The sequence below is a fragment of the Eptatretus burgeri genome, chromosome 2, assembly GCF_056783735.1.
Source record: "Eptatretus burgeri isolate ZD-2024b chromosome 2, Ebu_testis_v1, whole genome shotgun sequence".
NCBI classification, from domain to species: Eukaryota; Metazoa; Chordata; class Myxini; order Myxiniformes; family Myxinidae; genus Eptatretus; species Eptatretus burgeri.
This window is the reverse complement of record NC_140962.1, coordinates 131,893,857-131,920,381: the sequence shown is the minus strand read 5'-3', so window position 1 is coordinate 131,920,381 and position 26,525 is coordinate 131,893,857. Positions and strand designations below refer to the sequence as shown.

Below are 26,525 nucleotides of genomic sequence, written 5' to 3'. Positions count from 1 at the left end.
ACTTGTTTTGACAGTCTTGTTTTTCTTACTCCGTGAATGTCAAATCCACCAGTGCTGCTCTGTGGTGTCAACATGAAAGGACAAATTCTCTGAAAGAAAAACAGAGAGAAAGCAGAGGGATTAAAGAGAGAGCAGAAAAAAAAGGAGAGATTAAGGGAACAGTAGATAAGATAAAAAGTTCTAACAGGCTGACACAGACAAAACATATTTGAGTCCAACTGAACAGAAGGCCAGAAAATACATCAATAGAGCATCTCGTCTCCTTTTGTAACCAGAAACTTTCAGGATTTAACTGTTTCATTGAATGCCTTCCAAGTCCTTCTATTTTCCCTTTACTTTACAGGATTCATGCTCATGGAAGAGTGAGGTGACCGTGGGTATGAACTGGCAGTGGGACAGTTGGGCAACAGTTGGGTACAATAATGAAAGTAAAAGTAATGAACACACACACACACACACACACACACACACACACACACACACACACACACACACACACACACACACACACACACACACACACACACGGTCAGGACGGGGGTGACAAGATATGGTGATGCACTGCTTGCTTGAAGAGAAAGACAGAAGTCTTTGGAAGAGATGGGAGAAGCGAGGAATTAAATGAAAGAGTGGAGGTATCCTGCAGTCAGTCTGGATTTTGGAAGTTGAGCAACAAGGAGGTTGTACGAAAAGGTTAGGGGATTTGTTTCTACATTCTTTGGCATGTTGATTTCAGAAAAAAATTGTGGGCTGGTGGGTTTGGGGCGACTTTATTTAAAAAGAACTAGAAAGGCACTTGGTGGAGTGCATCCCGCCACCAGGCTGAACAGTTTATATTTTGGATCCCTCTGATCGGCCGGATCCGGACCTCAAACAAAAATCGAATAAGCTTGTTCTTGTCACACAACCAACCTGTCCATCAAGTTTCATCCGAATCCGTGCACAACTTTTTGAGATATCCTGTACACAAACAAACAGCCAAGCAAACAGCCCAGTGACAACACAGCCGAAGGTAATTATTATATGCACACTGATAAATGAACAAGTTTAAAAGTTTGCCACTGGTAATAGTAGTATGTCACTGGGAATAATAGCTTGTCACTGGTAATAACAGTCTGTCACTTGTAATAATAGTTTGTCATTAGAAATAAGAGTATGCCACTGGGAATAATAGTGTTACGGATCTGGAAACCATTTGCATTCAACATACTGATGTCCCAAAAGTAAGTTATGTCGTTAAGTATGTGTGTAGTCAGATCCCCTTCCTTTTGTCTAGTGGGAGAATCAAAGGCATGCGTTGCTATTTCTTTTAGTTAGGTTGTTACATCTAACAAGCCATCGAACAACCATCCCATCCGCATGACCCTTTGGCCCATCACGATCCACCACCAACCAGCTGCCTTCTCGCACCCTGACGTGCCAAGGCAAGATCTCACGGTTCCGGTTTCTCAGCTCCCACAAACGTTGTCACTCTTTCACGACGACCTTTGCAACATTGATACTGTTGCTCGACAAGTACGAACCCACGTGGAAGAGTGGGTGGGGTTTCCCTGCAGGGGCCGAAACTCCGCCCAGGAAGGGTGAGTCCATGGGAGCCTGCCCAATCAGGGTGGGGAGGGGGGTCTGTTCGAGCGAGCCCCGCCCCATTGAGGGAGGTCCATAAATTCCGGAGCACTCTCTGAGGGAGTGGTTTTTGGGGTTGTTACAAAGGAGTTGTTACGAAGGGGTTGTTACGAAGGTTGTTCGGAGGTTTTCGATGGGGTTGTTGTTGAGCGTGCAGTTCTTTTGAAGCGGAGGGTTGAGCAGAAGGTCGTGAAGGCGGCAAACGTGCCTCTGCTGGCCCTCTACAAGGAAAGGAAAGAGCGACCTTGACCACCCTCCGTGGACCCGCTATTCACCACCCGAGCTTCGCCACGAACGAGTCCCACACGTGCGACTGGGGACCAAACCAACGACCTTTGTCAGGTGCCGCATCGTGGAGCACCCCCTTCCTCTGACGATCAGGTACCCAGCTGGACTCTGACCCCCAGCTCGTCTCTCTCCTCGGCTGCGAGGGTCCAATAAAGAACTCTGGGTTTATTTTCATTTGTGTGTGTGTCTGCGTGTGGGCCCGTCTTGTAAGTTGAACTGAATAAGTGCTTTTGGATCATTGTAAATATTCCTTGCTTGCATATTCACGTATAGTCTTGCTTTGTGTGTTCATTTACTGTAAATAAATAATCATAGAAATGTTCCCAGTCCGTTACCGTCCCTTCTTGCATTGGTCCAGCATGGATGGGATCTGAGTTTTGGCGGGGTTCTATCCCCGGTAATCGGACAATTGTAGCCGGGACGACCTGGGCAGGCCCGCTCGACTGCATCAGAGCCGGAAAGGTGGGTGGCAGAGTGGTAGTCGGTAGGTGCAATTTTACCGCTGCCGGTAGAGTGAATCCGGTTCGGCGAGGCATAACCATCCCTTTCAGTTCCAGTCGATGGATTGAAATCCCCCAAGACTAGAAGTGTATCTTGTCTGGGGCACTGATCGACCACAGACTCGAGCGTGGCATAGAATGCATCCTTCAGGGTGAGATCATTCGCCTCATTCGGAGCATAAACAGAGACCAGGGAAATGACACCTAAGGAGTGACGAATCCTTAGTCTCATAATACGCTCGTTGACCGGTGTTACCTTAATTATCATTGGAGTCAGCTTATTGGACACAGCCACAGCAAGTCCTTGGGTATGGTAACCATCAGAACGACCAGACCAATAGTAGGTGTAACCACCCACCATGATCTCACTGCAATCCAGTCTCCGAACCTCAGAGAGAGCTGCAATACTGATGTCCAAACGCTTGAGCTCAGATGATAACAGAGTGACGTGATCATCCTCTCTTCAGGATAGGACATTCCAGGCACCCACCCGAAGGGACCGCCTCAGGTTAACCCAAGGAGACCGCCGTCTGGTGGACGACACCTCAGCACCACTCTGACACACTCTCCCGCAATCTGACCAGGGAATGTTACCCTTGTGATTTCCCTCCTATCATCAAAGATTGGGAGTCGCAAAGGCTTTGCCCCAATCCAGTCATCCGTTGAGCTGCCCTGCGAAGGGAAGCTGCACAGGATGTACTCCCACGGAGTGGGTTTTCAGATTTCTTTGCGTTTTTGTGTTTTGCGGAATGAAGGGTTTTACGGTGGCCGGAGTGCAAATCCTGCCACCAACCTCCTAATAAGAAGTAACCCAACTGCAGGAGGACGTCCGTAGACACAGTTGGGCACGAGATATGGATGGTCGTTGGCTCACAAGGAGCTCCTCCGCCCTTTGACAGGTATGTCACTGGGAATAATAGTACGTCACTGGTAACAAAATATGTCACTGGTAATAATCGTATGCCACTGGGAATATAAGTACGCCACTGGTAACAATCATATGGTACTGGATAGAAAAAGTACGCCACTGGAAATATAAATATGTCACTGGTAATAATAGTCGGTCACTGGTCACAAAAGTACGCCACTGGTAAAAAATAGTTTGAAACTGGGGATAATACTCTGTCACTGATAATAAAAGTATGTCACTGGTAATAATAGTGTCATTGGTTATAACAGTATGCCACTTGCAATGAAAGTATGTCACTGGTTATAATAGTCTCTCACTGGTAATAATATTATGTCACTGGTAATAATGGTATGTCACAGGTAATAAAAGTTTGTCACTGGTAATAATAGTATGTTGCTGGAAATAAAAATATTCCACTGGAAAAATACTACGCCACTTGTAATAAAGGTACGTCACTGCGAATAAAAGTATGTCACTGGTGATACAAGTACGCCACTCGAAATAAAAGTATGTCACTGGTAATAAAAGTACGTCACTGGTAATAGTGTGTCACTGGTCATAAAGGTATGTCACTAGTAATAATAGTATGAGTGGTGTCAAAAAGGAGGCTTTGCCGCAGTAATGTCTACCATTTCTCAAAGTAGCAATATTCGCCTGCTTACGCTCACTCATATTTCTCCTTTTCAAAGATATTACTGGTAATTACAAAGATATTTTCTCCTCAATATTACTTCTTCATGGCGCTCCCTTTTCACACTACTCCCCCAGCCTCGGGCTGGGCTTAGCCCCCTTTCATATGATCATTTCTCCCATCAAATTGAGTCGTCATAATCAGAGTATTTTTTATTTTCAGGAAAAAACTTATTTTAAAACTTAATTTATTCATCAATTTAAAATTACGCAGGGGTAGCCCGTATCCCCCCTTCCTTTTCTTATTTACCCCCCTCTGTATATAAATATATAACATCCACCCATCCATTGGGGCCATACTCTGTGCAGAGCATTGCTGCTGCCTAAGCAGTCTCCTTGGCTATTGGGCACAATCCTGGACAGGTCACCACTCCAACAAAGTATACCAGCATGCTGGTACTCATTTTGTTGACCTCGGAAGGATGACAGGCAGAGTCAACCCCACCTGGTATTAATTCAACAGTCAAGTGGGATTTGAACTCGGGATCTTCGGATTCCAAGCCCACCACCTTACCATTAATCCAACACCAGGCATACTGCCAAGTATACCAGTGTTGAAAAAGGTGCCGGGAGCCCGTTGAAACCCCATTTTTTATTAATACTTATACTTTAAACCCATGAGGTAATGTACTTATTCCATCACTCATTATACATCGTTTATAATCAAATGCTGTTAGAGCTTTCTTACTAACGGTCTCTGAGAATATTTCATGTTTATAATTTCTAATAAGATTAATCTCTCTATAAACATCCTTTCTCTTCCAGATACATTCAAGGTAATGTTGAAAGTTCATGTTCTCTTTTAGTACACTCTTCTTTAGACCTTTATGTTTCTTTTCACATTTGAATTCATTTGACCCTCTCGTTAAGTATTTATAAGCATATGCCTTTGATCTAACACCTACAAATTCACTTAGTATCTTTTCACCTAATTCATCTTTAAATTTTCCAACAACCTTTTTATTCTCATTTAAAAAGAGTGGGTTATTAGGATCATAAATAACTTCATCTTCTTTCATGTCCTTATAAACATCATCTGTAGTTATCTCTCGTGTGAAGCTATCTGTGTCCATATATAGCAATACAATATTCTCACCAAATCTTTTCTTTAGATTTTTATAAAAGCAATCATACATTAAATGCTTTGAAAGATGTAAAACAGATGTTCCCACGTAAATTGGTTTATCCATCTTTATACTCTCTTCATTCAAATGAACAGCACAAAAATTATCTGGAAATATTTCTACTCTTTTAAAGCTTGGTTTATGTATCAACTTCTCAGTCTGCTCCCAAGCTGTAGAAAGTCTCACATTTTGTCTCTTCTTATATTTTCCATTGTTTTACCAAATACAGAATTATTCATCAACTTGTAAAAGTCCTCAAAATCATGATTAGTCTTTGTTCTCATCCTTGTATTATAATCAATATATTGACCTAACCAATGACTTTGACTGAACTTTCATGCCCGATGTACCTTTTTAACTTGTCGTCCTGCTTCTATAAATTGCTTGAGATTTCTTTGATGTAAAACATACTTCTCTTTATCAAACAATGTTGTTTGTAATTTAGTTGTAGGAATATATTTAAATTCATTTGAAGAACTAAAGAAATGTTGTTGATAACTACTGAATAGCTCTTGATTGGGGATCTCTTTTTCAGCTCCATAAAGAAGGTCTTAATGTTTGTTATGAAGTTTTCTAGGATAGTTTAAATCTACTTAAAAATAATACCCATAATCCCATTTACCTAAATCTTCTTGACTTGTGGAGATTATATCATCTATGATAGATTTGAACTCGTATTCTTACACCTATTGAAAATTACCATAGGGTTGAGATTCAGACATTGCCCAGCCATACAAGTTATTAGCATCAAGGTACATCGAGTAAGATGTGGGATTACAGGTGAGAAGTCTGGAAGATATTTATTATTTGCCTTAGCATAACATCAAATATGATATGCCTGAGCATATCATATCATAAAAGTTGGTTTGAAGGTGTTTTTTATAACATTTATATTCATGATTACAAATGTCGCAGTACATTGTATTCACCATATTTATATGGCAAAACTGCTTAAACTGAAATTTTCTTGATGAAAATGCTGTTTCATTTATGGTGATTCTGTGCTTAAAACCATTTTACCCAACAACTTTTTTCACTTAATAAATACAATGTATCAAGACACAAAAGACAAGTTCAATCAATCTCTTCATTTGTAAAAGATACTGAGAAATATGTCGAGGATGTAAAATTGAATAAAGATAAATATAACAACTATTGGATAAAATCAATTATGGTGAATAACAATTATGGTGAGTTCTTCAATTTCCTTCAGTGGAAGGGCTTTTAGTATATCTGGAAGAACATCATTTAAAGTAGCTCTAACAAAAGTTTCTCCTCTCCTTCTGGTAATATATTCAAAACTAGAAAAAGCAATGAAACAAGAAAAAGTATCAAAAAATAAAAAGCTTATGGATGAAGCTTTAGAAAGAAAAGATAAGACCATCAGCAGTATGCAAGGAGAAATTTGTATTTTTTTTTAACAACTCTAAAGATATAAATCTTGATCAAATAAAAGATGTTAATATATCAAGTGAAATGACATTTCGTTCAGTCGTAGTAAGGGACCATTTTAAAATTACCTTTAATATAAAAATTGTAGTAGTTGAATCTGTAAACAAAAAAAGTATATAGATATAGATGGTGATGTTCTTTCTACTAATTAAATACGAGTCATTATTCAAGTGAAGATTTTGAAGATTATGAGAGTGATGATGGTATCTCTGTTGGAACAGAAGACAGTTATGATACCTGTTTCAAAATTAAACCAAAAATGAATTACTTTACAAGATTAACAGAGAAATGAATGTTAAGTATGATGGTGATAATACACCTTTTCTTACAAGAGAAGAGACTGAACAAATGATGGTAATGTTTCATGGATTGATGATGTATATCATTACCGATTGCCATTTTCAGGAAAATATCAATACAAGATATTGTATAAATAAAATAATGGATTATCTTGAAATTAAACCTGAACTCAGGATAAAACGTAGAGTTTCAAAAAAAGCAAATAAAAATTAAATAATTTATTTTCTAAATATGGTATATAAATGAATGGTTTTTTGGGATAATCCATTTGGGAAAATATTTGGGAAAACCCATTTGGGAAAATAACACTAAATTTAACGACCGTAAAAATCTTTCAAATTCATGAAGATATCTCATAGTTGGTTCAAGCAGATGTGGAAAAACCTGCCTGCTTTTGAAGATGTTTCTTACTCCCAACTTTTTAGATTTTGATAATTTAATAATTTTCACATTGTCAAATTTTCAACGCGAGTATCAACGACTCTTACAAGGTTTTAATTTGGGTCTTCAAAAAGAAGACATAATTGCTTTATTTAAACTTCAAAACGAACTCCATAATAACATTGAAGATATTATTCAACTATTTTGTAAAACACAGAAATATAAAAAGAAATCAAAACCTATAACTTGTATTCTTAGTGATAATACGGATGACATGCCTTCACCCAAGATTTGGATAAATCAAAAAAGAATCTCGTTATCTTTGATAATTGTGTTAATGTGAGAAACCAAACGGTTATGGATAGTTATTACACAAGAGGGACACATTATTCTTGTAATTGTATTTATCTTAGTCAATCATACTTTCAACTCTCTCATCGCTCAAAACGAAATAATGTGAATACTTTTATTTTATTCAAGTTAAATTCAATAGATATAAACAATTTTTGGAGAGACAATTGTTCTATGTTATGTAGTAAAAAAGAATTTGTGGAGTATATGAAACACACGGCTGGAAAATATTAACACATTGTTGTGAAACAAGATGAGATACTGAGGGATATAATTTTTATTTTATAAACAATAACATACATAAATGATATTTGTTATTATCAATCTTGTGCGTAAATCTGCTTCTGGAAAAAAAAAAAAAACTTTCATAAATCGAGGTTCTTGAATAGTGAAAATGAAAAGATTTCATGTTTTTGTAAAAAAAAAAAAACACCGTGATACGTATTGTATTTACAACCACCAGAGTAACGCGACCAGGAGAAGTAGAAGGTAAAGATTGTTACTACATTTCAATTGAGAAAGATATACGATTGAGGAATTAAGGACCAATATTTGAGGTCTCTCTTGGTACAACAAAAGATTCACATTGTAAGAGTGAGTTAAATAAACTAAAATCTAGTAGTCTTGGAATATTAGAAACTAATCCAGAAGGAATGAGACAAATTATGAAACATCTGAGTAGTGATGGAGTTAACATTTTATCATTTGGTTTTGATGCTGATGAAGAAAATCAACGCAAACGTGTGGAAAGCAGAGATACAAGTATTAGTGAAAAATAAATTACAACTCTTATTAATTCTAATAAAGAATTTGATGAAATATTTAAAGAAAAGAATCTTTTTGAACACATCTACTTTAATGATGAAGAAAAGGAAAATTTCCCTCTTGACCTTTACAATTCATTAAATGATATTTTCCAGTAAATAAATGGATGTGAAAGAACGAGCAAGAAGATGTAAGGAACATCAAGAGTTGGTTTCAAAAGTTGTTAAACAACAGGAAGACATAAAGAAGAACCGCATACAGAAAGTAACGGGTGAAGAAGCGTTTGAAAGAAAACAAGAGAAATTAAAAAAAAAAAACACAAGAAAAAATCCCCAACAAATGTCTACAATTCCAATGATAGAATACATCCCTAAAAAAACTTCAAATGATAAAAGATTTTCGGCAAATGACGGATGAAGAACTGGAAGATATAGAAGAATTAGAATATTACTAGTGCGGGCGCGTAGGTGCGTGCCCATAGGTGCATGCCAGTATGTGCAGTTTCGTTTCTTCGCTCTCATAAACGATGACTGAATTGGAGCATTTTTTCAATTACATCGGACCAACCGTATCATAAATGGCCATAACTTGGGAAACACCTGGGAAACATACTCAGGTCCCCAGTGTCAATTGTGACGTCATATCAAACGAAGAACATGAAGAATTGTGACGCCCTCTCTCTCTCGCCCCCCTCTCTTGAATTGACACCCTCTCTCTCTCGCCCCCTCTCTCTCACCCCCTCTCATGCCCTCTCTCTCGCCCTCTCTCTCTGTAAATGTATTCACAAATGTCTACCAAGCACAACAATTAATTCAAACCTTGAGAAAAAACAGCTTTCAAACCCTTGGGAAAAAGCTGTTTCCCTTGGGAAAATTCAAACCTTGGGATTAATTAATAATTTGAACAATTAATTTAAACCTTTGGAAAAAACAGCTTTCAAACCTTGGGAAACAGCTGAAACGGATGAAGAACGATATCAAACCTTGAAAAGGCACATACTCAGGTCCCCAGCGTCGATTGTGACGTCATACCAAACGGAGAAGAAGAAGAATTGACGTCAATCGCGCAAAAAAAAAAATAATAATAATAATAATAAATAAACATTAATTGTGACGTCATTCGTGACGTCATAGCACCGTGTCATGTCATTGGTTGACAGATAAATGTCCGTAACTTGGGAACCGCTTATCCGATTAATATAAAACCTTGAAAAGGCACATCCGTGGGTCCCCAGCAATATTCCTGGCAAGTTTCAATCAGATCGGACCGTCAATCGTGCAAAAAAATTAATAAATAACTAAATAAATAAACATTAATTGTGACGTCATTCATGATGTCATAGCACCGTGTCTCGTCATTGGTCGACAGATAAATGGCCGTAACTTGGGAACCGCTCGTCCGATTGATATCAAACCTCGAAAATGCACATCCGAGGGTCCCCAGCAATATTCCTGGCAAGTTTCAATCAGAACGGACCAGCTGTCGTAGAGAAACGGCAGTCGCATACAGACAGACAGACAGACAGACAGACAGCTGTAATTATAGATGGATGATGAAGGATTATTTCAACAACTGAAAGCGATAAATCAACCACCTGATTATGTTGAAAATGCTCTCCAAAACAATAAATATTCAACAGATTCAAAAACCATAACAGGTCTCATTCCAACAGAACAACCAGCAATATTCCATCTTGTTAACGAATAGGTATTGATATATAATGACGAAGAGGTTCTTGAGTTCTGTCTGACAACCTGTTAAATTAACCCCCAGATTAATGTTTCTTCTTACAAAAGATGGATATTCCAGTTTAACCAAGAATCGTGTCTCAGATTATTACTTTCACATTCTGCGAAAGGTTATGTTTTGGTCGCTGTGTATTTATTTATTTGTGAATATGTGCGTTTGTTTGTTATTCGCATAACTCAGAAAATATTAAACCGAATTGCATGAAAATTGGTGGGATGATTCGTGATTATCCAAGGACGATTTGATTAGATTTTGGGAGCAATCGGGTCAAAGGTCAAGGTCAAGGTCATGAAAAGGTCAAAACAAACTTTTGAACATAATCTCTGTAAATGACAGCTATCGACTCTTCATAAGATCTCTTCATAATCTCTTCATAAGACAGCTATCGACATGCAACCAACGCCATATTGTTCCATGATGAAATGCCTTTCGGGTACGTGGTGTCAGATTTGACGCGACGTCATCAGAAGTGCGTCAAAATGATGTCACAAGATGACTTAAATTTTCAATTTTCGACCTCATCAGTTTTGATCATACCGTTTTGTAGGACTTACGTTAACGACGTCACACACCAAATTTGATGTCGTTCGGACTGACCGTTATGACGTCATTGACGTTTGAACATAACGTTTTTCAATTGTGGCTAAAATGTCCTGATATTTTATATTCAAATATCTATGTAATTTATTAAGGAAATTGTCCCAAATCCAGGCATTATGATCAGTACCAAAATATCTGCTTATTTATGAACAGGTTTTGCAAATTAACTCTATGGTCAAGGTCACACACAAGGTCAAAATATACTTGTAGGCATAATTTCAGATCTAATAGAGCTATTGACATGAAACCAACGTTAAAATGTTCCGTGAAATAAGAGCTTTCAAGATGTTAGTCCGCGATTGGTAGTGACGTCATTGGAAGTGCATCAAAATGACGTCACAAGATGACGTCATTTTTAAACTTTCGATTTTTTTCAGTGTTTATCATTCCATTTTGTTGGACTGCCCTCAATGACGTCGAACACCAAATTTGACGTCCATCGGACTGATAGTTGTGACGTCATGGACGTTTTTAAATTACGTTTTTCAAATGTGCCCGGAAAAAAGTAGCGGCGGCGAAGGTATGCGCTCTACCGAGTGCCCATTCTAGTTTCAATGTGCCATTGAATATGAAAAATGAGGATGATAGAGCATATATTGATTTACTAAAGTCACTTGATTTTGGGGTTAGTGTTGCTGGGAGAAGAAAGGAGAAACACATTATTGAGGCTTTAAGTACGCTTGGTTCAGGTGTTAGTTTTCTTCCAAATGACCCGTCACAATTAGTTAATAGACTTATTGTTGTTAGGTAGTAAGAAGGCTGGAAATAATTGTTTTAATGAAGCATCAGCCATTTTAGACCAGTTAATGAACATGAAAATAATTCATAAATATCAATACAAAGATATTTTATCCCATGTCAAAGGAGTTCAATTCTCTCTCATGATGAAAATGAAAAAAATCATCAATTGTCGATGCTAATGAGAATTATCTTTTATTGTTGAAAGATAAAGAAGAATATATATTTATGGATAAGATAATGGAAGAATTACCGTCACGGAATGTTGGAAGACTATTTTACAAGTATGGCGTTTCAGACTTTCAGAATAATCATATACAGACTTTTGTAAACTTATAAATGAGAAGCACAATCCTTAGTTTTAATTTCACAACGAGTGATCACACATCTTCGTTCCCATACCCACGACAACTTGATGCAAGAAAAGAATATGAGGTGTCTTTATTGTTTATGGAAACTTATAATACCTTGTTTAATATCACAGAGGAAAATGACAAGTTTAGTTATAATCTGGGAAGCGGTTACAAAACTATAACAGCTTCACCTGGATCATACGAGATTTCGCAAATATCTTCCTAAATTGCTCACCTTATGAAAAAACAGGGTAATGAACCAAAAAATATTGTTATAGATATTCAAAAACGTACTTCACAATCAACGATTAAACTTTAAAATAACTACAAGGTTGATATCACAATTGATAATTCATTTCGAGAGTTATTGGGTTTCTCCTCAAAAAAGATTGAAACTAATGGTATGTTTTATAGTGATAATGTCATTCAAATATCCTCATGCATAAATTTGGTGTTAATTCACTGTGATTTGATTGATGGTGCTTATAATGATGGAATAAGAACAAATACAATATTTTAATTCAGTGCATACTCAACCCCAATTGGTTATAAATTCAATATGGAACCAAGAAATCTGGTTTATCTACACGTGTCTGGTAAAACCATATACAGAGTAAATTTTAGGATAACTGACCAAGATAATCGCATGATTTCTTTTAATGGAGAAATTATATCCATCATAATTCACCAACGTGAAGTTTTCCAATAAATAAATGCAATGGTTCTTGTGAGGAAACACGAGTTGGGAAAATATAAAAAAATTACAAGTTTTGGGGATGTTTCTTTCCCAGACTATAAGGGGGAAGGTATTTATCTTGATAGAAGTTACTATAAAGCTAAGAGACAACGGGATGTAGAACATCATTTTAGAAATAAAGGAGATGGGATAATTGATACTCCAATGGGAAGAGGTTCAACTATTCTTTAACATAAAAACCAAATTGGCTCAACTGCTTCTGCTGTGGGAAATGTGGCGGGTGCTATAAAGAGTATGAAAGATGCCTAAAAGGAATTAAGAAAGGCAAAACTCAGTTGTCTCCCCAAGAATGATAGAAAATAATTCAAATACTTGGGTCAGGGTTTCAAAAGTTTTAACATCTTTTTTCCTAAATAAATACAAGTATGGAAGCAATTGAAAGTATCTATCCATCCATCCATCGGGACCATACTCTGTGCAGAGCGTTGGTGCTGCCTTAGCAGTCTCCTTGGCGATTGGGCACAATCCTGGACGGGTAGCCACTCTGATACAGGGTACCAGCAAGCTGGCACTCATTTTGCTGACCTCAGAAGAATGACAGACAGAGTCAACCCCACCTGCTCTTAATTCAACAGATAAGGGGATTTGAACTCAGGATCCTGAGATCCTAAGCCCACAACCCTAACCATTAAGCCAACACCAGGCATAAAGTATCTATGATTTGGATGATACCATAGTCATCTCAAACGCTACTAAAAAAGAAGACTACTTCAAGGTAAATGCGATAACTGGAACAGACTGGAATACAAATGGAGCAAAAAGTTTTGAAATAAATAATAAACAAACTTGTTTGAATCGAGCCGAAAGTTTCTTGTTGTGTAAATTTACATTCACTAAGGCTGTGAATAACACAAACGCTACACTCGTAAATGATTTCTTCTGGAAAATGTTTGATGGCGTTCGTTTGTATTGTTACGGTTGTGGAAATTCACAGGGCACCATAAAGGTATCCCAGAGATCAGTTATGTCGATAAGTCTGTTTTCAGATAGATTTCCCCACCGAGGACGAGAGGGATATATTCGCGTAACCAGGCTGTGATCTTTGAGGTAGTGTTTTTCTTTTTCTATCTTTATTTTAGACCAACTGCCTCTCATCAAACCTCTCCACAACGAAAACATCGCTCTCATCAACCATCTCCACAACGACCACCACGACATCCCCTCACCACCTACGCCACAACAAACATCGCATCACCTTCAGCTTCACGAACGCTGCCATCTTGTTACCGGCGACAGCAACCTGAACGAACAACATCTCTGCCACCAGACGTGGGGACTCCTTCGTTGGGGCGAGGGTCGATGATTTCACCCAAGTCCGCTCTCTCTGAGCTTCGCGACAATTCGGATCAAAAGATCAAAAGGGTCGGAGCCAGTGGGGGGTCAGAGGTGAGAGATCGGAGATCAAAACCTCACCCCACGGATCCAATATAAGGGCGCGCAGAGACGCCAAGCGTGCAGTTGTGTGGAGTCGCGTTGGGAACTAGGTCAGTCTGGAGTCTGGAGTATGCAGTCGGTGAGGAGCTGGAGAGAGCGGAGGAGACTGGAGCTAGGAGCACGGCCTGCCGTGCATGCCATGTCGCTGGAGAGAGGCCGGAGAGGAGTCGCCAAACAGTGGCATAACTGTCCGAGGTGATCGTGCCCCGGGACAGTCCAAACGACGCTGAGGAACGGGCGGGCTCTTAAGAGAGCATCAACTCTGAAAGAGCAAAGGCCCGTTCATTCCTCTGAGGCGTTGTCGACTAGGCCCGATCGACCAGGCCGCACGACGAGGCCTGGGCCAAGCCACGGTCATGCCAGCTGCCGTGTGGACGGGACGTGGAGGAGCGCCCAGCGAGTCGCCACGAAGGCGACAGATAACCAGCTTTTCTCTCGGGGCTTTTGCGGTCTCCACAGCTCCGTGACTTACAAAGACCCACGAGGTCCAGTTCTGCCCCCTTGCCTTTTCTTTGCATGAATGATGTGGCGCCAAGTCTGTTAAGTAAAACTGTTAAGTGCATGTGTGTACATAACAAATAGACGGTTGTAGTTCTTGGTCTTGTTCGTGTTCTGTCCCATACATGCATTGGTTGCATACATGACTGCATGAATGCATACATGCATTGGTTGTATACATGACTGCATGATTTGATTGTATATGTGCATTGGTTGTATACATGACTGCATGACTGCTAACGGGTGTGAAATAAATGTCATGGTTTAAATGTATACCCGTTCGTTGCGTCCTTTCCCTCAATGAACTGCCATAATTGAGTTCGGAATATAGCTGGCTTTTTAATAGCTGATAAAAGAATCGGGTCCAACGGGGCTTCGCGATAATACCCCGCTCGGTTATCACAAAACGGAGCGAGCTGCTTAAGCGGCTCGTTTTCAAGCAGGCCCCGTTGAGGTGCAGTCTCTCGGTAGTCTGCAGCGCGATTAATTAGGTAAATCGACCATTTGGCGATCGGACCCTGTAGCGCGGGTAGAGTATTGACAATGCTGTGGTGTGATTAAAGATCCACCCGTAGCTGGATTTCAGCGTTGATCCGAAAGCTGTGACTAGGTTTGTCCGTTCGGTGGGCGAGAGCGGCCGCCATTGGCTAGAAGCGGTCGCCCGCACACCAACGCGCGGGAAACTACAACAGTATATTGGAACACAAGAAGTTGAAACGGTTGATTCGGTCTCTGCTACATCTGAAATGATGAAATTTACACTACATTCATTTCGTGATAGAATGGGTAAGTGCGCTTTCGAAGGATTTATTCCTGATATGACAACGGGAACAAACAAAGACCCCAGTTATAGTCAAAGAAAAGGAATGTATAATTATGATATAAAAGCAGGTAATAGTTTTACCGTGGCAGTTCCTCTGAAAGGTATATTTGAATTTTGTGATTATGATAAAGTTCTGTGTGGACTTAAAATTAGATTTAAATGCAAAGGAATGATAATGAAAATAGATTGCTTTTTGGTGCTGCTAATGCTTTTGGTGCTCAGAATAAATTTGTTATTGATGAAATTAGTTGGGATATTAGTGAATATACTCCTAATCTTAAAACAGAAGAGATGTTGAATAGAAGACTTAACTCGAAGAAACCACTCAATGTATCATACCTTATAAGAAGATGTCAACACGTTAAACTGAACCAAACCACTTACACGTGAAATTTGGTTGTTCTGCAAGGAATGCCACGATACCTGTGGCTCATTTTAAAGAAATCAGTTACAGATACTGCTCCTGATAAGAATAATGCGCTGAGTGATAATGCTAAGGTGAAACAACTTCACCTTTCTCTGGATGGAACATTTTATCCACGAGATATATTGGAAATTGATGAGGAAAAATGATTATGCTGAAGCATACAAGTGTTACCAAAAGTTGTGTGAAAGCAATGGTAATAAAGAACCCATTTCGGATATGGCAGCCTTTAAAAGCCTGTATACAATCTCTGTGATTGACCTGAGTGCTCAAAAGGAAACTATAAAGCCGAAGAGAGTGGATACTTCCCTATACATTGAAAGAGGAGAGAGTGAAGAAGTCAATACATGTCGTTTGCTTTTGGAAGAAACAATTACAGATTAATACAGATAATGGTGTTGTGATTCGTCTCATAATTTTTTGATAAATAAATGAGTAGTAAAGTGTCAACTGGGTTCTATGTTAACCAAATCAATCTTAATAAACTATCATCTTGCATTCAAAATCAAAAGCCTTGTATGATTAACGTTCATACAATTCAGAGAAAAGGAGCAGTAAGAATTGATGTTTTGCTCACAAGAGAACAGGTGAAAATCTTGAACAAAATTGGCTCACTTAAAATTAAAATTTCAAAACCAACGTTGAAGAAATATTCACTAAGAGAGACAAGTGGAGGATTTCTCCCATTTCTAATTCCTTTATTTGCTCGATCAAGTGCGGCTGGAGCATTGATGGGCAGTAGTTCAGCAGGGGTGAAAACTGACAACGAAAGGAAGGCTCAACTCCAGGCTCAAAAAGAGTTGGGAAGGACACAACAAAGAGTTGGAGAAACAAATTAGTGGAAGTGGTGTAATTGTACATTTTGCTGAAAAACTTGAAAGCCTACCTGATAAAGCGAGATTGTTAGTTGGAGATATGCTTTCTTCTATCGCACAAGCAAGTGTAAAATTAACTAAAAGGGATAATGGAATATATCTTTCTCATTAATTAATGAGTGGTTTAAAGAATTTGGAAAGAATACAACATCAAATATAGAACTTGTCAAATATTGTAAGAAATAAGAAATTGATAATGTGCTTATTTATATGAGAGATGAGTTAACAAACTTGTCTAAATATACAAAGAATATTATTATGAATTTAGAAGATAACAATGGAAGCAGTTCTCATTGGGTGTGTATATATAATAATCAGGTTAAATATTATTTTGATAGTTATGGTCTTCCACCACCTGTTGAAGTCATGAAATTCTTCCAGAATGGTGTTTACCAAACATTTAAAGTCCAAGAATTAAATTCCAAGTGTTGTGGTCAATTATGCCTATGTGTGTTATTTCAACTCAACAAAAATTTTAAAATTTATGATGTTATTTTTAATCTAATATAAATAACTTATTTTGGAAAAGATGGTTCTACCTTCGGTGTATCCCAAGAACTGGATATTGATTTGCTAAATTATTATACAAAGGCACAGGCTGAATGACAGAAATATAGTATAACAGAAAATATTAATATGTAAAATGCTTATAAATTAATAAAGTATCCAAGCCCGACTGACGCGAATGACTTGGGGAGATGTAGTAATTAATCACAATATATATCCTTAAATAAAACGGTTGTGTATTCCAAAGATACAGAAGTGTTGATTTTATCTCCGGGTCATGCAAGATTCACAGTTCCAATTAAAATAAAATTTTATGAAGAAGAGCGTATAGTTTGTATGACAATACAACATTGGGGACATGATATGAATGATTTAGGGTATAATTGGTCATTTAAAATAAACCTGGAAGACCTGAGAGAATTAAATCGGTCTCATCAGGAGGAATATTATCCACTTGGTGTCGATAATGAGATTTGTGGGAGCATGATTGGCAAACAACAAATAAAATAATTTAATAAGGTGAAACTCAATAACGGTTTTGCTGTAGTTTATATCATGAAAACATAGGGAACAGGATTATATATAGTAAGTAAGGAAATACAAACCGATTTAACTGTGGGAAAATGGAGAGGAATTACTTGCCATCATATTAATCTGTCATATATTTCTGATACATACTGTAAATGACAGTAAGAAGGCTTCAATAAAATTATCATTTCTGTTTCCAAACATACCTTCAAGAAAAGGGTATTTGGTATTTTAATAAATATGTTCTACAACATAATAATGGGGTATTTTCAATAAAAGATTGACTTTATTCTGATGTTACTCAACCAACAACGTTGGATTGAACTAAATGTTGAATAATGAAAATATTTTAAGTTGAGAAAACACAAGGTTCTTTTTGAAATTCAGAAGATATTTTATTGGTTTCCTTTTGTGAAAAACAAATATTTTGGATGCAGGAATATCAAGAAATCCAGATGAATATATGTATGATATTGTTGGGGGTGAAAGTGATTCAGGGGTTGAAATGGATGGAGATGAGATAGAGAAAAAAGGAACATGTTAAAATATTAAATGGAGAGGAAAATTGGGAAAGGTTAGATAAATTAAACCAATAATTTTCAACGATTGATGTAATGATTAAAACAAATGTTTTGGGTGAAGAAGAAAAGACTTTGAAATTAGAAAAGTTAAATGATAAATATTTTGAGAAGGCAACAGTCTTAAATGGGGGAATAGATGGTGATACTGTTGTGGTGCCGGGTGTCGGCGGTGAGCACGACCGCTAGGTGGAGCAGTAGAGTCGACTTCACCGAACACCTGGAATCTAGATCGTGCTTCTCGGAGAACTCCGAGAGGCACGGGTCCCTTACAGCACCATGGGCACCAATATTTCGACGGCGTGAGGTGGGGTCCACTTCTCGAACTCCAATTTACCTAAGTACTCATGCCGTACAACTACCGGGGAAACCACACCCTCGGCCGACTCTGTCCGATCCGAGTCGCGGTAACGGCTTGGATCCGGCGTAACCGAGCGGAGTTACCAGAGCCAACAGACCAAATGCACAATTTGCCACTTCCCAATTTCCCAACATGCACCGTGCTAAGCCAATGAAAGAAACACAACCAGAGAGTTGGTGTCAAAGCTACCCAATGCTCGCCTGTTTATACATTTATCATTTTTAAAAGACTAGTCTAATAATATTTTTTATAAAGCATTGCAGTGAAGTCTGATCCAAATAATTTTAAAGCAATATATGTATTTGTATATTGTAATCAGTAAAAAAATAGTGTGGTAGATAAAAACATTAGAAAGGAAATAACTTGCACCAAAAACTTTAACATTTTCACGCTGACGCTGACGCTGATGCTAACGCCGGGGGTATCACTATCGCTCTCTGTTCTTCGAACAGGCAAGCTAAAACGAGCTGAAACATTTAACAAGAGGGGGTATATATTTACAATAATCGGGGAGGGGAAACACACAAAGAGCAGAGTTAAACCGACTATCAAGAAGAAATGCAAATAATGTACAAGGCACTTAAACAATTGATACTTATTGACTGGGCCCACAGACACACACGCACACACCCAAAAGAAATGATGGCCGCAGCCTTTATTTGGCCCTTCAGCTCGGGAGGGAAGGCGAGCTGAGGGCAAGAGCTTTCACTTGCACTTGCCCGCCTTGTGCAGTCTGGTCGAGCTTGTCCGGTGACAGAACTTGAACCCACCGCCTCAATGCAGCACCAAGCACCAGGGGCGAGGGACAGAACAATGGACGCTAGCCAGCACGACGGCGGAAGAGGCGGGAGATGACGAGGCGACAGTCGCTCAAGGCCGCAAAAGCTTCCACGGATCAGACGACACCAGGCAAGGCCGACCCAGACAGCCAGACAGAACGCCCCGATCACTATTCCTCTCCCGAGGTGGGAAGGATTTCTTCCCTGGCCACTCACCTCATGATTGGATGGTTGCGTCACGCGATTTGCTGGCCGTCCCTCATTGGACAGGCCCACGGAAGGCGGGACGACTTCCACCCTTCTGGATGGAGTCCCGATCTGAGGCGATGAGCCCCAGTAAACGGTAATCATAGAATGTCACTTTAAAGGGCCCTTGCCCTCGTGGGCGGAGTCGGCTCTGGAGCGAGGGGTCCCACCCATGTCCGCAGCCAGAAACACATGCACTTTGGTGTCGGTGAGCGAGGCGATGGTGCCGCTGGTGTTCTTGTTGTTACAAGTGTAAAAATCCTATCTATAAAATAACTTCGTAGCGCACGTACACTTAATTACCCACTAAACAAGGGACGGGGCTCTTACTAGAAACACTCGCTTACCGATATAACTGTTCTGTAAGGACCCTGACTTGTTGTGTGCAGTAAGCTTCCAAATTCGTAACAATACAACCTTTATGGTTGATAAGGTGCTACATCAAGTAGAAGTGAAAGGAAAAATGAGAAATTTAGTTGAAGAATTTAAAACGTTAAATATGAGGATTAAAATGAGTATTTTGTGTGAAGAAGAAAAAAACCTCGAAATTAGATCTATTGAATGAGGAATATTTTAATAAGGTGGTTGCTATAAGGAAGGGAAAAGATATAGATGTAAGTCTCACAGTTTCTTTTAATCCTAAATAAATGAGAGATTAAAATCTGAACATTATTATTAAAGTGCTTTTGGTATTAAGGGTTGTATTACAAACGATGATCAAAAAAATCAAAAGAAGTATTTTCTTCATGTAAGCCTGTTAATATTTCTCATATATATAAATGACTTATTGTCTCAAATGTAAAAAGAAAACTAATACTACACATATCTCATATGTTAAAAGTAAAAACAAGCCGGCAGGCGACATGACTGCTCGCTCGAGATGGAAAGCTGGTCCACGCGACTTGCCGATATTCATGTACATGCTATCAATCAATTTAGCACAATAAATATGATAATTATCACAGCCCTCTTAGTTTGCGCCCAGAAACCCGCCTTGTGAAATTTCAGGAATGTTTCCAAAGAGGCTCTAACAAATGGCGGCCCTGGTAATTCCATTTATCTATTCGCTAAAGTTTTTTTTTTATATGATGCTGTAAGACATTCTCCTTGGGCACAAAAAAACAGGTCCCTCGGAGGTCCAGTTTCAGAGGTATTGATTTTTTTGTACAGTCCACAATAAGTGTACGATGTACGATAAAGTATTTTAGCTGTTGCTAAGCAACGGAGGTGTGCATAGCAACCATTCATTTTTGTGTACATGCTAGACACATTGTACACATTTCACCCAAGTTTCATCAAAATCAAACTCTTTCTCTTAGAGATATTCGCAATTAACCGTTTCTGAAATGTTCGACATGTACTCGCCCAAAACTTATCTCCTCCTACAAATATTTTTGTTAGGGCTGCAAATTGGCATGGAGGGAGCTGGATAGATTACGCACAGAACTCTAAGCTTCGATTTTTTTTTCGATTTTTTTGACCACTTTAATGGGCCGTTGCTATGCCGTTGTTCGGGCCCGGGGTCCCATATTTGAAAGCACATGATTCCCAGAAATATTGGTCCTACATACCAAATTTCATTGGAATCGGTTGAGTGGTTTAGCCCCTAGGCTTGACCAAAGTTTCGCGGACAGACAGACAGATGGAAATGTCCAGAATAAGGGTGCTCTAAGAGCAGCCAATAATCGCGTTTATCAAAAGGGGATATGTTTAGTGTGTGGCTCTAAAAAGTGTTAATTCATTTCTAAGCATAAAAGTGGGGGAGATATACAAAAGTTTTTATCAGGAATTAAATTTACAACAACTGGAATACCAGGATATTCTTTCTGTGGTCCAGGCACAAACTTGGATAAAAGATTAGATGAGGATAACAATCCTAAACCAAGAAGCAAACCTATCAATGGGGTTGATGAAGTGTGTTTCAAGCACGATATTGATTATGGGAATACTACGACATTGGAAGAAAAACAGGAAGCCAATAAAGAAATGTTGTATAATTTCTCTTTGATACGAAATCCAACGCAAAGAGAAAAAGTTGATAGGTTTATAGTGAAAAAGATTAAAAGTGCTAAAGTGAGGTTGGGACTTGGGCTTGGAAATTCCAAAAACTTATGGGCTCTAATGATGTTAAGACTGAAGGCAATTAGCTGATGAATTACATAAACCAATTATTACATAGTTTAAACGAAAGAAGGTCTATTGAAAAGGAGTTCATTATATCTGGTCCGCTGACTTAATTGAACTCAATAATGATAAGGGATACAAGTATGCTTTAACCTTTATTGATTTGAGGAGGAGATATGCATGGGTTGTCTCTTTGAAAAACAAAACAGGATATACTCTTATGTTAGCCTTCCAAAAGATATTTAATAAAAGCAAGAGAAAACTGAAAAAATTGTGGACTGATGAGGGTACAGAGTTCTACAACAAAGCATTTATGAATTTTCTTAAAAATAACGGCATTATATTATACAGCACCTTAAATAAAGGAAAAGAGTTTGTGATTGAGTGTTTCAATCGCACTTTAAAAGAGAAACTATATAAAAAAATTCACTCAACTCGGTTCTCAAGAATGGTTATCTTTAATTCAGGACATTGCAGATAATTACAATGATACGATTCATACCTCAATGAAAACCAAACCATCAGAAACATTTACAAAACGAGAGGGGGAGCACTCAGTAGAGTGCAAAACCTCTGCCGCCAATACTGCTCGGTCACTCAAGTGAACAGTGCTCAGAGTTATAGTTTGCAACTTTCCCTTTTACATACTCAATTCATTCGTCATAACTAGATTCCTTGAGACAGAAATTGATTTTACATGGGTATATCCACCTGAAGTTCCAAAATCAGCCACAATTATAATTTTGGCATGTTTTTTGTTGGAAATCACTTATAACATGTAGAAACGCAAAAGAAAAAAAAAAATCGAAATTTTGTTGCAAAATTTTTTTCTCTCAATTTTTTTTTTTTTGGGGGGGGGGGTTGGAAATCACTTAAAACATGTAGAAATGCAAAAAAAAAAATTCAAATATGTTTTTCAAATTGGCCGCCATAGCAGCCATATTGGATTTTGGACCAAGTCCAAAATCTAATGGCATGATCCTTGAACCAGACCTAACCCCCCCCCCACCAAGTTTCGTCGAAATCCGTCAAGGAGTTTTTCCGCAATGCTGTTCACAAACAAACAAACAAACAGAAAGGGGTGAAAACAGTAACCTCCATCCATCTTCGATGGCAGAGGTTAATTAGAATATGAAAAAGATATTAATGTCAGTAAGCCAAGTTCAAGTTGGTGATATAGTAAGAATATACAGGTGGAAATCTCATTTTGAAAAAGGTTATACTAAGCGATGGAAAATGAACTTTTAAAAATCGTTGATGTAATAGATACAGCTCCTTGGACTTACAAAGTATATCGATTTAGGAGAAGAGATTTTAGGTTCATTTTATGCACAGGAATTACAAAAGACAAAGGTAATAAAAAGAAAAAAAAATTCAAAAATTGACCCCACCCATTTTTGACTCCACCCCTTTTTCACTCTGCCCATGCAAGCCCCACCCACACAAGCCACATCCACATCCATCATATCCACGTGATTGGTGATTAGTTTATTTATTCCCCACACACAACGTGTTTATTTAATTAAAAAATTGCTTCACCCCTTCTTTGTCTCCACCCACACAAGCCATGCTCATGCAAGCCCCACCCACACATGGAGAGGGGAGGGGTGGGATGGGTCATTGGGGGAGCGCACCTACCCCCACCCAACCCTAACCCTCCCCCACCCAACCCTAACCCTCCCCCACCACTCCCCTCCTCTTTACACCTCCTTTTTCCTGTTTTTTTGTAATATATAATAAAATAATTATAAGCAAAGCAGATATAATTGAACAATATTGAAAACATCAAACATTTTTCTTTGGGTAAATATTCAATTGTGAAAATGAACGATCTTTTCAAGCAGTTTGTTTTGGATGGTTTGCGATTTTGAAAATCGGACACCATGTTCTGTTCAAAACAAAGAGGGAGGAACCATTAGGGTATATAAAGATGATTATATTGTGATATTAATAAAATAATAAATAAAACATTTACCTCCAGAAGATTGAGTTTTGTGCCAAGTTTATCCAGATGGGTGTTTAAACTGGAACAAGTTGAAAATGAGTCAGCACCCCGTGGAATTTCAACATCGTTCCATTCAAGGTTGTAGAATTCAGTAGTTTCATCAGCTATGTTGTTTGGTTCGCTTTTAATGCTGAAAATAACACAAGCAGTTAGTTAAAGTTAATAACACCAAGTTGTCCCTGCTTATAAAAGTGTGTGAATAAGTACAAGTATATATCTATATTAATATTTCAGCACGCCCCTTTCTTTGTTCCACCATCAGATTTTTGTTACTGCATGAAATGAAACAAGACTTGGCACATATACTAATGATATTATTGTCTTCCTTAAGAGGCCCTTCAAAATTCGTTTTGATGCATTTTCACAAACTCCAACGGATTCCATTCAAATTTGGTACGATTATGGCTTTTGGTCCAACTTAGGTCATTGGCTATAATTTTTTTTCCATAACACTTCTGATATTCGAAAAAAAATCGATAAATCGATATCCCTTATGGGATTTTCCATTCAAATCCACTCAAGTTTAAGGCCTACGGGGGACGCAAATTTCCACTTTGCCCCGGCACTGTTTACCTCCGCTACGCCAAGCTGTTAGGGTTAGGGTTAGGGTTTGGGTTAGTGTTAGGGTTAGTGTTAGGGTTAGCTTCCCTAACACTAACAGCTAACCCTAACCGCTATTCAGGAAATTTGCAAGAAAGCCCGGGCAACGCCAGGCTTTATTGCGAGCCCGAGCAACGCCAGGCATTACTACTGGTGTGTGTGTGTATATATATATATATATATATATATATATATATATATATATATATATATATATATGTATATATATGTATATATATATATATATATGTATATATATATATATATATATATATATATGTATATATATATATATATATATATATATATATATATATTTATATATATATATGTATATATATGTATATATATGTATATATATATGTATATATATATATATATATATATATATGTATATATATATATATATATATATATATATATATATATATGTATATATATATATATATATATATATATATATATATATATATATATATATATATATATATATATATATATATATATATATATATATATATATATATATATATATATATATATATATATATATGTATAGATATATATATATATATATATATATATATATATATATATATATATATATATGTATATATATATGTATATATCTATCTTACCTCTCACACAACTTCTCATACAAGGTGTTTAATTCGCTGTCAGTCCTTTGTTCTGTTGCCTTCCCAGCACGGGGGAAACTCCAGGGGTGTGATAAATCTTCCAAGCATTTCATCATCTCATCATCTCATCATGTACTTCCCTTAGAACTGATTTAAGTTCTGTAAGGGTTTCATTGATGTTCTCCCATTGTTGGTGATATTCATTCGCTTCATGTTCAACCTCCAACTCTGTTATTGAGGAGAAACGGTCAAACAATAATTGTGAGTCATGTGGTTATTTGGTTCTGTATATAATATAATTAATTTTACAAGATTAAAAATAACTTACCTCTCCTCTTGTGAAAATGAGTGAAAATCATCTTGTTGTGGAAAAGACTCTTTGAAAAACATTCTTCCAACTAAAGCAAGCCGAACTCCACACTGAATTATTGAGGCAGGCTTGGCTGAGGTCACGAAATCCAAGAACTGACGATTTTCTGTGAAATTTGACATGTGTTTTCTTTAACATTAATCATCGGATTAAATGTCTTAAAATATCACTCGAGCACGAGAGTTTGGTATTTTTAGCCTCAGGCAAGGGAAGACTTGTGTATAACTGGTTCCTCAGGTGAAACACTCTCACACAGGCTGGGTATATTCATAAAAAACATTTTAAAAGAGAATGCTTATAAGGGTTTAAATCAAGAACCAAGTTCCAAGTTATTCTGTCAAAATACTTGAAGGCAATGTGTAAAAAAAAAAAAATTAAGTTATTCCCAAAAATAGAACATGAACAAAGATTTGTTGGTTCCCTGTTTGAGTACAATGAAAATATGATGGGATTTAAAATTTGTAAATGGCTTCGTTGGGAAGGGAGAAAAATGGGAGACCCTTATTTCGACCATTCACTTACATGCAGTTGGGGTGCACCACGACCCCTCCAAACTATTTTTGGGGGGGACAAGGGAAGATGAAAGGGGAGGGAGATTAAAAAAAAATGACCCCATTATTTCTCCCATTCACTGAAATGTAGGTGGGGTGGTGACCTGCCCAGGATTGTGCCAAGAGCCAAGGAGACTGCTGAGGCAGCACCAATGCTCTGCACAGAGTATGGTCCCAATGAATGGGTGGAGGTTATATATTTATATACAGATAGGGGGTAAATAAGAAAGCAAGGGGGGGGGTTAATGGGCAACCGCTGCATTATTTTAGTTGATGAATAAATTAAGTTATTCCTGAAAATAAAACATACTCTTCTCATGACAACTCAATTTGATGAAAAAAATGATCATATGAAAGTGGGCGAACCCAGCGCCTGACGGGTAGTAGTGTCAAAGTGGAGCGCTATGATGAAGTAATGTCTACCAGTTTAAAAAGGAGAAGTATGAGTGAGCATAAGCGAGTGAATATTGCGGATGAGAAATGGGAGACATTACAGTGGCAAAGCATCCCTTTTGACACTACGAGTATGTCACTGGAAATAAAAGAATGCCACTGGGAATAAAAAGTGCACTACTGGGAATAATAATATGTCACTGGTAAAAA

General features: G+C 37.9%; 1 protein-coding gene across 1 annotated transcript in view; it reads right to left on the bottom strand.

Annotated features, from left to right (window-relative positions):
• The window catches only part of LOC147033166 (inactive carboxypeptidase-like protein X2), a 101,463-nt gene that overhangs the window by 49,893 nt on the left and 25,045 nt on the right, over positions 1–26,525 (bottom strand). The window lies entirely within an intron of this gene.